The sequence below is a fragment of the Solanum stenotomum genome, chromosome 1 (genome assembly GCF_019186545.1).
Source record: "Solanum stenotomum isolate F172 chromosome 1, ASM1918654v1, whole genome shotgun sequence".
Taxonomy (NCBI): Eukaryota; Viridiplantae; Streptophyta; class Magnoliopsida; order Solanales; family Solanaceae; genus Solanum; species Solanum stenotomum.
Window position 1 is genome coordinate 61,175,820 of NC_064282.1, and position 17,780 is coordinate 61,193,599.

A 17,780-nucleotide genomic window follows, 5' to 3' on the forward strand; every position below is an offset into this window, starting at 1 on the left:
TCGTCAAAGTCAATACCCTTCCTTTGACCAAATCCCTTAACAACCAATCTAGCTTTGTACCTGGGCTTCAAGTTGTGTTCTTCAACTTTAACTTTGAACACCCACTTGTTCTTCAAAGCTCTCATGCCCTTGGGCAATTTTACCAACTCATAAGTGTGGTTCTCATCCAGAGACTTCATCTCATCTTGCATGGCTTCAATCCATTGATCTTTGTGCTCATCTTCTATTGCCTCCTCATAACATTCAGGTTCTCCCCCATCAGTGAGTAATACATACTCATTGGGTGAATAACGAGAGGAAGGAAACCGCTGCCTTGTGGACCTCCTGAGCGGAATATTTGATTCGTCCACAACTTCATGAGCAGGAGGATCATCAATAACAATATCATTGTTATTATCAACATCAACATGTTGATTCGATACATGATTATGGGCGTTACCGTGATTATCAAACCCAACAACATCATGCATACTTGTGTGAGGAACTTCTTCTAGATGAATTATAACATCAAAACTTGAAGATTCTAGCTTCTTCGCTTTGTCAATATCTTTAATTGTTTGATTCTCTATGAAAATAATATCACGGCTTCTCAAAAGTTTCTTCTCAATTGGATCATATAGCCTGTAACCAAATTCATCAAGACCATATCCAACAAAGATGCACTGCCTTGTCTTGGCATCTAACTTTAACCTATCATCTTTCGGCACATGTACAAAAGCTTTGCAACCAAATACTCTCAAATAGTCATAGGAAACATCATTTGCATACCAAACACTATTTGGTACATCCCTTTGCAAAGCAACAACAGGAGATAAATTAATAACATGTGCAACAATTAATAAAGCCTCACCCCAAAATGAGCTCGACAATTTTGCTTCAGAAAGCAAACATCTAACTCTTTCCATCAAGGTCCTGTTCATCCTCTCAGCCAAACCATTTAATTGAGGAGTCTTTGGAGGAGTCTTCTGGTGTCTAATGCCTTGATGATTGCAGTATTCGTCAAATGGTCCACATTATTCACCACCATTATCAGTACGAATACATTTCAATTTCTTTTCAGTTTCTTTTTCAACTGAAGCCTAAAACTACTTGAAGACACATAAATCTTGGTCTTTAGTCTTCAAGACATAGACCCAAAGTTTTCTCGAGCAGTCATCAATAAAAGTGACAAAGTAGAGTGCACCATCCAATGTCCTTGTCTTCATTGGACCACATAAATTAGAGTGCACCAATTCAAGCAACTCTGTCTTTCTTGAAGGTGGGTAAAGCTTAAAGGAAACTCTATTTTGTTTACCAGCCAAGCAATGCTCACACTTTTCTAATTTAGCACTTTTGAAATTTAACAATAATTTCTTCTTGGCTAGAACATTAAGTCCTTTCTCGCTGATGTGGCTAAGCCTATTGTGCCATAACGTTGAAGAGTTATCGCTCTCAACTGCATTCACCATATCAACACAAGCAGATGCCGTAGTCCAGTATAAACCACGACGTCTGTTACCACGAGCCACAACCAAGGAACCCTTAATGAGTTTTCGTTTTCCATCACCGTTGGTACTAACATATCCTTCATTATCCAAAACACCAACAGAAATCAGGTGCAAACGAACATTAGGAACATGTTTCACATTGTTCAAAACTAGTTTAGTTCCAACACTAGTTTTCAAACAAATTGTACCAATACCAACCACCTTAGAAATAGTCTCATTACCCATACTCAAGGTTCCAAAATCACCAGGAGTATAGGAAGAGAAAAAATCCTTCCTTGATGTCACGTGAGATGCGGCACCAGTGTCCACAACCTAACTTGACTCATCACAAGCAATATTTATCATATCCGCATCAAGGACAGTAACAAGATCTTTGGTGGTGACGGTGGCTAGGAAATTTTCATTGCCATCTTCTTTAGTTTCCTCTTTGTTTTTGTTCTCCCTCTTCAACTTCCTGCAGAACTTCTTTGTGTGCCCTTTCATGCCACAATGATAGCACTCAATATCCTTAAGTCTGCCTCTAGATTTGCTCCTATTTTGTTCTCTATTTTGAGAACCACGAGTTTTGTTTCTCCCCCTGGAGCCAGTTATCAGGACATCCGACGAAGAAGAACCTTGAGATTTTCTTCACATCTCTTCGTTCAAGACACTACTCTTGGCAGAATCCATAGAGATCACACCATCCGGAGCAGAATTTGACAATGAAGTTCTAAATGTTTCCCAAAAGTCTAGTAGGGAACCAAGTAGAAGCAAGCCTTGAATTTCTTTATCAAATTTAATGTCCATAGCAGATAACTGGTTCATGATCCCCTGAAAATTATTCAGATGATCTGTCATCGGAGAACCATCATGATACTTTAAACTCAACATCTGCTTTATTAAGAACATTTTACTGTTGCCAGTTTTCCGAACATACAAACTTTCAAGATGCTCCCATAGGGTTCGAGCATGTGTCTCCCCAGAAATATGGTTCAACACATTATCGTCAACCAAACATGTCTATGCAACAAATTCCACTCTTCATCTGTTTTATTATCAGGCTTTACAGTGGCAAAGACTGGTTGATAAAAATTCTTGACATAAAGCAGATCTTCCATTTTTCCCTTCCAAATGGCATAATTAACACCATTTAAAGTAACCATTCTACTTGTGTTGGCTTCCACTGTTTATCCCCAAAAAATATAGATATTGCAAACAAAGTAAATCTTTTTTGATGTGGAAGTTCAGACTGTGCTGCAACCACAGAGCATACTCAGATAAAACCTTGGCTCTGATACCAGTTTGTTGGAAAAACGCGGACAAGCACAAAAATATAGATGGTCAAAATAATGGAAATAAAATGAAAAAATAATGACACAAAGAATTTTACGTGGAAACCCTTCTAAATAAGGGAAAAACCACGAGCTAAGAGGAGCAACTGATATCACTATAGTAAGGAATTTTACACCGTGTAGCCACAAATACAATACTCAAAGTGACTACTACACACTCAAAAGGAATAACACTCTTTTGATTTCCACCATACTAAAATATCGCTCACACTCTATTTTTCTTCACAGACTATTTTTCTTGTATAGTCTATGGAAACCTCACAGCTCTCTATATTTTTCTTTCTCTGTGAATTGGTGTATCAAATGAAGAGCTGAAGAGCTCCTTTTATAGATGCAATTGCATTGCACTATTCAAAAATCATGCCACCGAAAATTTGCATTGCTGCAAACTTTGTTGACAAAAGAAAAAGGTTTGCAGCTATTGTTGACAAACAAATTCAACTGCGTTTTCTTTACAACAATTGCAGCCGCAATTGTTGACCCAAAAACTCATGGGATGGACCTCACACAACTGTTATTGACCTAGGAATTTTTTATTTTTTTAAACAGGTAAGTTTTGACCTAGGAATATTTCTTTTCTGGCAATTACTTGCCCATCTGTATGTCTTGAATAATGCAATAATGTGTCGTCATAGAAATGTAAAGAAAATTAATAAGTAGATTTTAAATTAGTATGTCCAAACTGGTATATCTGATCTTGTAGTATGTCATTTTCTTACCTTGGTATACTGACCAAGTTTTAAGTTTAAATCATGTGAGAGTAAGAGTGTAGATTTGAGGAACATGAATACAAAAAATTTGCTAGTGCTTTGAGTATATCAGGGTCAGTATTGTAAATAAAAAAAACTCAACTAAACTGAAGAAATCCACAAAGTTAATTCGGATGGAAAAAGACCAAATTAATTACTGCATGTGAGAAAACACAACAAAAATCTGAAATAGGAATAAACAAGAATGCAGTTTCTTGACAATCCGAAACAGAACAGGGAAAGCATAATCATGCAACAAAAATTGAAAGCAAGTAATAATTGTTATAAAATAAGGAGATGTGCATGGACAATTTCTAAAGCAAAGGCTTGGAATGTTCCATGATTAAATATATTCAGCCACATAATCGAAATAGTTACCATAACTACTCCACAATAGCAAAACCTTTAGGATCAGCTATATTGGATATCTATAACATATCAATCAATCAATCAACTATTCCATAAAACTTGCAAACTCCAAAGATATGTTTGGTTAGATTAAACAAATTATTAACATAATTCAACTTGCATACCTAAAAAAATTGAGTTACTAATTGTGGTGACTCAACAAAAATGCACGATCTGTTATAATTTATAAGGAAAAGATAAAACAATTGATATACAGCTATAAAGGAAAAGATGATTGTTTTGCCTTTTGTATTAAATATTAATTGATGTACATGTCTAAACATCTCCTGCCTTAAATCAAAATTTTCAGTTTTGAAAAGTTGGAAAGGAAAAATGTACTTGCTGATAGTCGATGATGATGAGAATTCTTGAATTCTGTTCCCATTTGAGGCATATGATGGAGGATATCATTTATCAAGAGGGCAAGAATTTCTTGCAGCAAGTAAAGAGTTAGTATTAGTAAGTTAGAATAGCTATAGAAAATGGGTTATATGTGTGGTAAGTATAGTGTAAAGATATGTTGAGAGGTACCGAATTCAAAGCTTATAGCTTGATAGTCGAAACTATTAAATGATGTAACTTTTAGCAGCGTTGGTGGCAACAATGGTGGTTCGGGGTGTATAACCTGTTCTATTGGTTCAACAATAGGGCCCTTATCGATTGTCCAGCTGAATTGATGAATAGGATTTTTTGTATGCCTTGATTCGGTCGGAGACATATGCCATCGACACCAAATATGTTTGAAAAGGAACAAACTCTTTTTCATAATGTGTGATATCTGTATCGTACATAGTAGCTTGTATTTGAGTTTTCTATTAGAAAATTAATAAAGTTGGAAAAATGTAAAGTAACAATTATAACAGGTAATTAGTATAGACATTCAAAAGTTGTTTGAATCGCTGGAAAAAGTTATTTTGCATATATATGAAATTTAAAGCACATGAGTATGAGTCTTTTGGAGGTACCTCTTGTTATGGAATAATAAGAACAAAAGATGAAAGGAAAGTCATTATATTTGCAGTTTAGACATTATGTTTTACATTAACATTGCATATATCTGTCGCAACTCCAATAATAAAAAATGAGCAGTCAATTGCTAAAAGAATGTATAGTTCTTCCTAATGTATAACAACCTTTGATCCATTAGAACTTGCTAGTTTTTCACTTTCTTTTCATCATACAAAAAATCAAGTATAACAAAATATACTTTCGAAAATCAGTGTTAGGTGTACTTACATCTATCCCTAAAAAAAGTCCAACCAATAAAATTTAAAGATGTGTCTAGTTAAATTAAACAAATGATTAACAAAATTTTACTCACATAACTAAGCAGTGAGATCTGTATATTAAAGACCCTACTTTTAAGATTGATCACATTTTTTAAGGTTCAAATTGATTAGTTTTATTACTATATGGATAGAGGACCACATGACAAAGTCAAAATCACAAAAGGACAGATTGAAAAGTTAGTTAAAAAGATCAGGCTAAACAATTTTTTGCCTTGTGACCCATGGGCATGAGAGGTGTGTGACATGATCCGTTCAAGAGAATGCAACATACAACAAAATATGTAATTACTGATTTTGCAGAGAACTATTTCGAACTAAAACTTTTCTCACAAAAAGCAACATAGTAACAACATTAAAATCTCAGTACGAAAACTAATTCTCAAAGGTCATTCCGTATAACATTTCAAATTAAATTCCAAGATCCATTCTGAATTATCGGAAAGTAGCAGGCACAATACCATGTGACAGCGCAATTAAAAAATACCAAGTAAATCTTTTCATTCATGTTCCCACGTTTGATTCTTTCAGTTAGGTGTAGCAAATGTCATCGAACGTATGATATTAGTGTGTAGCCGTGTGAATTTATGAAATTATAGACAAACAAAACAACAAATCAATTTGGTTTAAATACTGAAATAAAAATATTCGTGTTAAGCAACAAATCATAACGACACTCTTTTCCTGTATAGTAATAGGGGGATAAAGCAGTTTAATAACATGTTACAGTTTCCGTGAATATTTCAAATTTTCATGTGTGTCCACAAAATTAGTTGATAAACGATTTCGCTAAGAACCGATCCTCCCTCACTATTTGTATGAGATTTCACTTATTCTATGATCTCTAAGCACCAGTCCTCCCTCACTATTTACATGACATTTCGTTTATCCTGTGTCATTTTAAGCATTAGGTAACAATGCTTTCAAAGCAGCAATTGCATTTCTTAAATGGATTGATATCCATACAGATTTCAAACAATCACAACTAAAAAGTATGTATTTGATATTACCATCATAAAATTATTGTTGGACGAATATCTGAGAACTCAAAAAATCAGCAATAAAGAGGTTCTCTGTATTGAGAACTATAAAAAACTGAAAGTTTGACGATTTTGGGATGCTGGCATGTAGCTCTTTTGTTTGTCCTACTATTATATATAAGATTTGATCGCACTTTTTGTGATAACATGTGTTTTTTTTTAGAGAATGTTAACAAATAGCACCTTGATATGTTATAATATAATATTTATGTAAATAAATCAATATTTATGTAAGGTTAGTTCATTGTCTAAATTTGACAATAATATATTTATAGTAAATTATTTAAAAATCATAAATATCGTCATACTATTCATATTATTCTCTTGTAAGAATAATAAAGTGTCACAACCCAATCCACCGGGCCGTGCGGATACCTACTCTAACACCTAACTAGGAGAACCCTTGATTCCCAAAACGATTAGATATGCGGAAAATTAAGAAAACTGAAGATAAAAGGAATTTTATGAGATTTTTACAAATTAAAGCTTTTCCAACGATCCATAGTGAAACTTGTAAAATAATTAACACCCCCAGGAATCTAGTCTAAACAGGTACAAGAGCATTTCTATGATTTCAAGGTATAAAATACAGTAACTAATGACACAGCTCCCACCACAAGGAAGGTAGAGTAGAAGCTGTTGGAGATTCTCTTCGTCTTCACCTATGAAACATCACTGATCTACAACCAGACTATGCCTAAAAAGGCATAGCAAGGGTACGTAGTATTAGTGTCACGACCCAACCCATTGGGCCGTGCGGGCACCTATTCTAACGCCTAAGTAGGAGAACCCTCGATTCCCAAACAGTTAAAAATATGTGGAAGATTAAGAAAACTAAGATAGAATAAGATTCATGGAGATTTTTATAAAATAAAGAGTTTAAAAGTTTCAAAGTTAAGACTTGTAAAGTAGTTAACACACCGGAGATCTAGTCTAACACAGGTACAAAAGCTTCTAAGATTACAAAGTATAAACATAATACAAACGACGCAGCTCCCATCACATGGAAGGGAAAATAGAAGTTGTTGGAGATTGCCTTCATCTTCACCTATGAAACGTCACTGACCCTGCAGCCAGACTATGTCAAAAAGGCATAGCAAAAATAGTATCAGTACAACCACACATACTGGTAGACATTATCGGTCAACCCGATGTCCACCGCATAATATAAGAAATTGACTAGTAGGAAACATGCAATAACACAATTCATTCCTCCACCTCTATATCCTTCGGCCCTCAACATTCCCAGATACCTTAACATATACTAGAACACTTTACGCTAATCCCTTACTCACTCCGCTCTTGATCATAACCTAACCATTCTATTTAATTAATTTATAATTATTAAAAATTAGAGATTAATTGTGGCGCTGACACGTAGACGCTATCACCTCTCCTATTATGTATAGAGATTGTTTTTAAAAATTTGAAATTCAACACTCTAACTTTACTTTTAAAACGGTAACGTAAACAAACAAACAATTTTAATTGGTAAAAAAATTCTAACTTGTCTTTTAAAACAGTAACTTGTTTCCTTGATAAATAATTTAAATAGTTAAAAATAGAGATTAATTGTGGTACTGACACATAAGTACTATCACTTCTCCTTATATATATATATATATATATATTGTAATACTAAAAGTGAGAAAGTGCTAAATAATTACAAATTCAGATTTCTATCCAATAGCTGCCTCATTTTCTCATAAATAATTACATCTAAAATATCTTATGTAATAGGCATGCATTAATCCTCTAGACTCGAACACATTCTTTATAGTTACTTCCAACTCTTATGAGTTATGGTCTTTTCCTCTCCTTCCTATAATAATATGTATCCCCCCCTTTTTCTTAGTTTTGGCGTTTCTTTCTTCCTTCTTTGGTTATAATAATTTCTCATGAACTTATTGATTTTAGATTTGTTGTTTTTTTGCATGTTTCCACATAGGCACAACACTTAAATATTATTTGTATTAATCTTTTTCTCTTCTTTATTTAATTTTTTATATTTGTTTAAATATGCACATTCATAACTCATATCTAATTATTTATTCAATTGTTACTCTTAATATTCATAACCTCCAACTATTTAATTTTAATATTGAAGATATCTTTTGATATTCCTCCATTTTTTTCTATATAATTCATCTCATTTGTTCCATGAGATCCTTACCTATGATCATTCTTTTCATTCTAAAGTTAAAATAGTAAAGCGCTTATCACTATTGTATTATTTGATTCATGTTTCAGTTTGACTTGATAAAGGAGGAAATTATGTATGATTCTATATATTACTTTTTTCCATCTAATATTGTTATGATTCAAGACTTAAGAAGGATATGTATGTTGTATTTTTTCTTCTCAATTTGTTTTATGTGTTTTCATTCTACTAGAATTATTTAATTTTCTATTAAGAAAATTATGGTTGTAAGTTTTTTTAGTTGGATTCAACTTAGTCATTTGTGACTTCTTTAAAAGTATGTTAACTACTAAACAAAGTTCAAACCACACAGTTTCATAGAGTTTTAATCGTTCTAATATATCTATAAAAACTTACATGGGGACACACGTACAACACATGCATGTGTCCATAAACTAGTGCAAAAGAAATGAGTTAAGTTGTTGAAATTTACTTTTAATTAGTTACTTCAATAACTTTTAGCAAAATAAGTTGTTTATTTTGAGATGAATTTGAGTTTTGAATTTTAGTTAGTTTGTTTATGCTATTTTAGGTTGTTTAAATTTTAAATTATGCAGATTATGTGTTTAAAGCTCCTTGCTTAATAAAATTAATTGAAATCAATTGAAAACTTTAAATTCAGAGTCATTTTAATCCTTTTTTTTTTTTGCTGCCCAGTGGTATTGAATCTATGAAGAACATGCCATGTATGGACTCCTGCACTGTCTTCTATCAGCAGGTCAATTCTTGTGGAAAATTGGCTCAAGCTGGCGCACTATGTAAGGCACTGTATTAATTGTTTAGGTAATACTCTTATCCTAAACAATTAAGTTGTCTGGTGGTCCTATTCCTAAGATATAAAGTTGTTATGTTTCTTTCAAGGTCTATACACCACGTAATACTCTTATCCTAAACAATTAAGTTGTTTGGTGGTCCTATTCCCGGAATCCAATTAAGTTGGCAAAACAAAGATATTTTTTGTGACGTCTTTGTCTATAATTAGATATCACACAAAATGCATGTGTAATGTATTATATACATGTGGTGGAACTTTGTGTTGTTGCTTTCATTTGAATTGAGAATGTACACTATTGATAGTTTCCTGCATTCATTTGTGTGACACATTAAATGTTCATATGTGATTGACAACTTTTAATTGACTGAAAATGATTAGGTAACCAGCAGTAGATTTTTCTTATGTTTAATTTGTGCTATATATACCTCATTAGAAATTATTGAATATAGACACACAAAGCAAAGATTTCTTGATTTTTTCTCTACCAACTTAATTAGTTTTGATCATTTTTAGTGCAGAAACGGATTGTGTAAGACTTGTATTCCTTATGCTATATACCTTTCTCTGTCAACTTGCTTTCTCCTCATCCTCACGTCATTTGTGCCCCAAAGATCAAGCTCTTGCTCTTCTACAATTCAAGAACATGTTTATCATTAATCCTAATGCTTTTGATTATTGTTACGACATAACAAACCAAGTAATTCAGTCACATCCAAGAACTCTTTTATGGAAGAAGAGCACTGATTGTTGCTCATGGGATGGAGTTCATTGTGACGAGACAACAGGACAAGTGATTGAGCTTGATCTCCGTTGCAGCCAACTTCAAGGCAAGTTTCATTCAAATAGTAGCCTTTTTCAACTCTTTACTCTCAAAAGGCTTGATTTGTCTTTCAATGATTTCACTGGATCACTCATTTCACCTAAATTTGGTGAGTTTTCTCGCTTGACACATCTTGATTTGTCGACTTCAGGTTTTACAGGTATAATCCCGTCTGAAATATCTCACCTTTCTAAATTACACGTTCTTCATATACAGACCTTCATCAGTGGTATAAATAAGCTTAGTCTTGGGCCTCACAATTTAGAACTGCTCCTAAAGAACTTGACCCAATTAAAAGAGCTCCACCTTGACTCTGTGAACATCTCTTTGAGCATTCCTTTGAATTTCTCTTCCTGTTTAACAAATCTACGGCTTCCATACACACAGTTACGTGGGGTATTGCCCGAAAGAGTTTTCCACCTTTCCGACTTAGAATCCCTTGATTTATCAAGTAATCCTCACCTTGCTGCTAGGTTTCCCACAACCAAATGGAATAGCAGTGCATCACTCATGAAGTTACATCTCTATGATGTGAATTTTACTGGTAGGATACCTGAATCATTTAGCCATCTACTGCACTCATACTTATCTGCACACTCCTTTAATAATGCACACCTACCATACTTACCCACTTTACACTTGTCCCTTAATAATGCTACCACACCTATCTAATGCTCTCATGAACATTAGAAATGAGCTATGGTATCCATAGCTCTGATCTAAGATGAAAAAAATACACAAAAATTAGAAAATATAAAAGAAGAAGACCCTAAAATAGAATTAATTATATTCTCTATAGATAAAGTAAAAATAATCCAAGATAATCTAGTTCATAATGATCTAATATGAATTTAATCAATTATGAATATGATAGGAAGGAATAATTGAAAATAAAAACCTGCATGATAAAGAACATGACTACATACATGCATGATGAAATAATAAAAAACTATAAAACTTTAATCCTATATATACTTAAAGGTATAGAGATAATCGAATTAAGAAGAATCATATGGGAAAAAATATTTAATGATAACGAATCAGAATATATATTAAACCAACAATGGTATGAAATAGACCTACATGATTTAGACCTCGAAAGAATAGAATGGTATGATTTAGAAATAAATTCAGATTAAAATGAACTATAAATATTTACAATATTGAACAGAAGCTATGGAAAATATAAAACTATTAGAATAATTAATGGAAAATAATTTATATACGTACCTAATAGCCCAAGATATGTTATATCTAGAATATATCATAAATAATATTAAAAAGATATCAAGATTAAGACACTTAGCAAAAGAATATTATAATAAATCTTTAAAATGGATTCCTCACCTACCAAAAATGGTACACCTACCAAAAATGTCATGAATTCCTCACCTACCACACTACCAAATATATCTTAGTATATCATTAATTCATCACCTACCAATAAAATGAATTCCACACTTCATGAGTTGGACATGAGTCATTCTAATCTCTCTGGGCCCATTCCTAGACCTCTATGGAATCTCACGGACATTGAGGTTTTGTCCCTTAGTTATAACCATCTTGACGGAACAACTTCCCAGTTCTTGAGATTTGAAAAGCTCAGGGAGTTATTACTTGGAAATAACAACTTGGATGGCCGACTTGAGTTCTTATCCTTTAACAGCAGCTGGACACAACTTGAAACGTTAGAATTTCCGTCTAATTCCCTAACTGGTCCAATTCCATCCAACGTAAGTGGACTACAAAACCTACAATGACTCATGTTATCATCAAACCACTTGAATGGGACTATACCTTCCTGGATATTCTCCCTCCCATCACTATCTTTGTTAGACTTGAGTGAAAACCATTTCAGTGGAAAAATTCAGGAGCTCAAGTCCAAAAACATTGTCTGTAGTTTCTCTAAACCAAAATCAGCTGGAAGGTCCAATACCAAATTCACTCCTAAACCAGCCAAGCCTAAGAATTTTTCTTCTTTCGCACAATAATATCAGTAGGCAGATTGATGCAGCTATCTGCAATCTGAAAGCACTGAATGTGCTAAAGTTGAGAAGTAATACTTTGGGGGGAACAATCCCACAATGTTTGGGTGAGATGAATGAATACCTTTGGAATTTGGATTTGAGCAACAATAATCTTAGTGGGACAATTATTACAACATTTAGTATCGGAAACTATCTCACGGTCATTAGCTTGCATGGGAATAAGCTAATGGGGAAAGTCCCACGTTCTTTGATCAATTGCAAACATTTGAGACTCCTTGATCTAGGTAAAGATGAATTAAATGACACATTTCCAAACTGGTTAGGAGACCTACCTGATTTGCAGATTTTAAATTTGAGATCAAACAAGTTGCATGGTCCCATTAAATCTTCCGGGAATAGAGACTTGTTTGCGCAGCTTCATATTATGGATCTATCATCCAATAAATTTAGTGGAAATTTAACAGAAAGTTTTTTTGAGAATTTTCAAGCCATGAAGATCATTGTTAAGAGTGCAGGAATCCCACAGTATATTTTTGATCAATTTTCTGGTTATTATGATAATTATTTGATGACCATTACAACAAAGGGACAGGATCATGATTCTGTTCCAATTTTGACTTCTAACATGATTATCGATCTCTCAAAGAATAGATTTGAAGGTCATATTCCAAACATTATTGGAGATCTTGTTGGACTTCGTACGTTGAACTTATCTCATAATGTCTTGGAATGTCATATACCAGCATCATTGCAAAATTTATCTGTACTCGAATCATTGGATCTCTCATCTAACAAAATCAGCGGAGAAATTCCACCACAACTTGCATCCCTCACATTTCTTGCAGTTTTAAATCTTTCTCATAATCATCTTGTTGGATGCATCCCCAAAGGAAAACATTTTGATACATTTGAGAACAGCTCATACCAAGGAAATGATGGATTACGAGGATTTCCACCTTCAAGAGATTGTGGTGGTGATGATATGGTACCACAAGCGACAATTCCAGTTGATCTAGATCAAGAAGAAGAAGATTCAATACCAATGATCAGTTGGCAGGCAGTTTTCATGGGTTATGGTTGTGGACTTGTTATTGGACTATCCATAATATACATAATGTTATCAACTCAATATCCAGCATGGTTTTCGAGGATGGTTGTAAAACTGGAATACAGAATTACTACGAGAATGAAAAGGCACAAGAAAAGATATTAGTGTGTAGCGACCTCCAGCTATTCAACTTGATCTTTATCTGTCAGAAGATTACTTTTATACATCGATGTATTTGCTACCTCCTTCACCCTTAAAGCTCTTAACTTTAATTCTTTATTTTTGAAAATTTCAGGATTCATGTCTACAGAGTTTCTGAGGATGTAGATAAAATCCTTCATCTTTCATTGTTTGTGATGTTTCCATAAAGATTTTGTTCTCATTTGTCGATGAAATGTATTTATATAAATTGTATTTCACTCAACTCTTTCACATGACATCATAAAACAAAAATAGAATACTCGACTTTAAGTTCAGAAACATAAAATTCTGAAGTTACAGAGTTTGAAAATATTTTTACAGACTCATGATGGTCCTTCATTGAAACATCAAAGAAATATCAGGAAAGCATAAACTAAAGTTGCAGTCTGCTATATATCATTGAAGCAGCAGCAAAATGCCCAACTGACGTATCATGAGAAAGAGTATGATCTCAGAAATGGGAATCTTTCTGTCCACAACTCATATAATCTAGTAACTAGCATGGCCTCATGATATCAGAATTTTCTGTTACTATCGTCAATGAATTCAGCATTACACGCTTAGTATCCAACACGGCCTCATGGGTTGCTTATAGTGTTGTGTCATTTAAGTACCTAAAGATGAATTTGAGTGTAAATAAGACGAATTGGTAAAGTTTTGCTGGTTGATAATATAATGTTAAGGGATCACATACAATGTCCAATGACAAGATCATAGTAAAACATGTAACAATCTGTCAAAGAAGACACACAGTAGGCTCATCTGTAAGTAAATAATGAAGTAAGGGAAATTAATAAAATTATCTTTCAGCTGCAGATTTTTGAATTTTAACCAAATGGGGTTGCGCTACTATGCTTTGGAAACTAAAATACCCCTCAGCTATTGGAAATGGTTCAAAAATACCTTTCTTCCATCCTTTGGTCTAAAAATACCATCCATCTTTGTTTTGGGTTCAAAGATATCTCCTTCCACCTTTTGGTCTAAAAATTCCAAATTTAATTGAATTAAATTCTTTTAATAATTAGTTAATTCTTTTATTTGTTCTAAAAGACAATTTTACATTTATTCAAATTCTTAATATTAACTCATCCCATAATATTTAAGACTAAATATTTAAGTCTTACTTGAATAAAATAAAGAATTTATTGTGTAAAAATGAAGAATAAATTTTTAAAATTCTTATTCTTATTATTAAAATAACAAAATAAAATTCTTATTTTTATTCTTAAAATAACACAATAAAATTGTACCTTTCCCTTCAACCTTTATTGGCTTGTTGTCTCCAAGTCGAACCTCACTTTTCTGGGATTCGTCAAGGTCTTTAGACAATGACCTTGTTCCAGACATATGGTTTGAGCACCCACTGTCCATGAACGACACCCCATTAAGGCCATCTGTCACAAAAGATTGGGTCATGAATAGCTTACTCCCCTCTTCAACTTCCTTTGTGAAATTTGCTTGCTTTTGGTCATCTATTTGCTTGGTCTAGCAATCAACTTCTATGTGACTCAACTTTTTGCAATATCTACACAGAATGCTATTTCTATTTTGATGTTGTTCACCAAATTGGCCTCTTCCTTTCCTGTTTCCAAGAGCTCAACCTCGATATCTACCTCTTCCTCTGCCACGACCACCTGGATATTCTAATTTTCCTTTGTAAAAAGGTCCCCCCCCCCTTCCCCTTAAAAGCCTTCTCCTCTACCTTTTCTTAGGACCTACTGATTCAAACTTCATGGGCTAACAGTGAACTCATTAATTCATCAAAATTATAAGTAGATAGGTCCTTAGATTCTTCTATTGCAGCAACAACATGGTCAAAGTCTTTAGTTGAACTTCTCAACACGTTACTCACAACCGTTTCTTTACTAACATTTTCACCATATGTTTTCACGTGATTAGCAATGCCAAACACTCTAGACATAAGTTCCTGCAGGTATTTTTTTTCTTTCATGGCCAAAGTTTCAAACTCACGACGAAGTGTTTGTAATTTCAAAGTAATTTCCTTTTTGTCGCCCAAATATTCTTGTTTTAAAGTATCCTATGCTTGTTTGGAATTTGCTGCTATTGCAATTCTAGGGAAAATTTCATCACCTAATGCCGTTTGGATGAGAAATAATGCCTTTGTATATTTTTTGCGAGTCTCATGTAGTTGATTGTCAGGTTGAGTCGGTGCTGAAGTTGACTCAACATACCCTATCTTCACCAAATCCCATAGATCTTGGGACTTGAATATTGTCTTCATTTTGAGACTCCAAAGATGATATTTTTCCCCTTTGAATATTGGAATCAGGGGTTGAGAGAAAGAATTGGAACCGTTGCTTTCCATGGACAACTCTTAATCTATCGCCCAATTAGTTTGATCTCGCCTGCGTTAAGAGAGAAATGGTTGTTCTCTCTTGCTTGCTCTGATACCACAATATGTTGGGGGTTAAAAAGAATGCAAAGGAAGAGAAAAGAGAACTTCTAAAGTTTTTTTTATTGCAGGTATATAGTTACAACAGTAGCTTGTTAAATAGGCCTATGACTAGCTAACATTAGCTAAAAATAAGCAACTAAAAAGAGAGTGGATAGACATTCCCACTATCTCCAACCTATCAACTAGAAAACAACAATCAACTTAATGCTAAATAACTGAATAACATTACATTTTTACTAGTTAAAAACTAGGAACCAAATAAACTATTTTGAAGCACTAATCAACATCTTTTTGCCACTAATATGGCTTTATAACGCTTTATGGATCCATCAGGTTTGTTTTGACACGAAACACCCATTTACACCCAACTATGTTTTGAGAGGGAGTAGATGGAACCAAGGAACAATTTTTATTTTTAAGGCTATGTGTTCTTCTGTTATTACAACCTGCTATTCAATATATTCGGATGCTTGACTGAAGGTATTTTGGGTAAACAAAAGTTGTTTTACGATTGAGGTTGCAAAGTAATCAAAAATCATTTTGAGTTTGAAAATATTATTTTGAGACCTAGTGACCATTAGATTTGATGGTGTTTTAGGAGTTGTTTGTGGAGATGCATATGGACTGCCATTTTGAGAAGGATAAAAAGAAAGAGTGTCCAGGAGGACTAACAACGCCATCCTGATGGCCTTGAGTTTGTGATCCATGAGTAGACATGGAGTTTACCAAATCAATAGTAGCAGGAATTAGATATGGGTCTACAACAATAAGAGGTTAAGGGATTGTGAGGAAGAGGAAAATCTAGAGGGATAATCTGGACACAACCATTTTTTCATGTGCGAGCCTTGTGGATGAGAGAGCTGAGGATAGTTGGTTGTGAATGGAAAAATATGTGCAATGAATACGACATGCGTAGAAATATAGACTTTTAAAGTGGAAAGGTCTAGGAAAGCATAACTATTTGTGGAGGCCGAATATCCCATGAATACACTAGGATTGAACTTGGGATCAAGTTTGGTTGACGTGTAGGTCTTTAACCATAGATAAAAAAAGACAACCAAAGACCCTTAGTTTAGGAGGGTTTGGGTAGTGTTAAAGAGACACTGAAACGGAGATTTAAGACCAAGAAGTGGTGTATGTTGGCAGCCTGTAAATGAGGTAGACTGCAAATTGGAATGCGAGGGAACAAAATTTGAGAGGGACAAAAGCAATGTGAAGAAGAGTTAAAGCGGTGTACACAATATGGCAATGTTTCTTTCTAGACAGTACCAACTAGTTAAGGAGTGTATGTGTAACACCTCAAATTTGAAAAGAAGGAAAAATGCAAAACTGTCATAGTTGGTGTCTGTGTCTACGGTCCCCACCTACGGACCGTAGGTACTCTTGGGGGCCATAGGTGGCAACCATAGGTGGTGGGGAAAATATTGTTTCTAAAGTGGAGTTCCAATACCCTTTTTTTACGGCTCACAAGGATGGTCCGCCATTTAATGTACGAGTCGTAGCTAGGTCACATAGGTGAGTCTTATACTTAGTGAAATTTTGAGGGTAAATGTTTGAATTACGATTGGTATGCACGGTTCGTAAGTGGAACTACGGACCGTACATGGGTGTCATCGTTTGAAGGTCCAAATACAAGTCTTTGAACCCCACCTACGGTCGACCAAGACAATGCATAGTAGGACCTACAGATTGTAGGTTTGATCCATTGGTGAGGGCTCGACGGTTATTTTTAAGGCCTTTTGGGCATTTTCCCTAATCGTTTTAACCCAATACTACATTGTTTTAATCCTAATCCCAGACCCTATATAAGTCTTTTAAGCCTAAAATCTAACTACTCTAAATCATTCTTCAAATTTCTCCAAATACCTCCAAGTTCTTCCCCAATATTTCTGTCTCTTAAAGCTTGAAGGAAAAGGCTAGAATTTCAAGATCAAGTCTCCAAATTTACCATTAATTAAGTCCTTTCCTCCATAGGGTTCCTAAATTCTCCAATTTTACAAGGTAGAATCTCCAGATGAAGTTAGGATTTTA

General features: G+C 34.1%; 1 pseudogene; it reads left to right on the forward strand.

Moving 5' to 3' along the window:
- The first annotated feature begins 9,646 nt into the window (after nt 1-9,646).
- LOC125855036 (receptor-like protein Cf-9 homolog) lies at nt 9,647-13,297 on the forward strand (annotated as a pseudogene).
- Nucleotides 13,298-17,780: the final 4,483 nt, after the last annotated feature.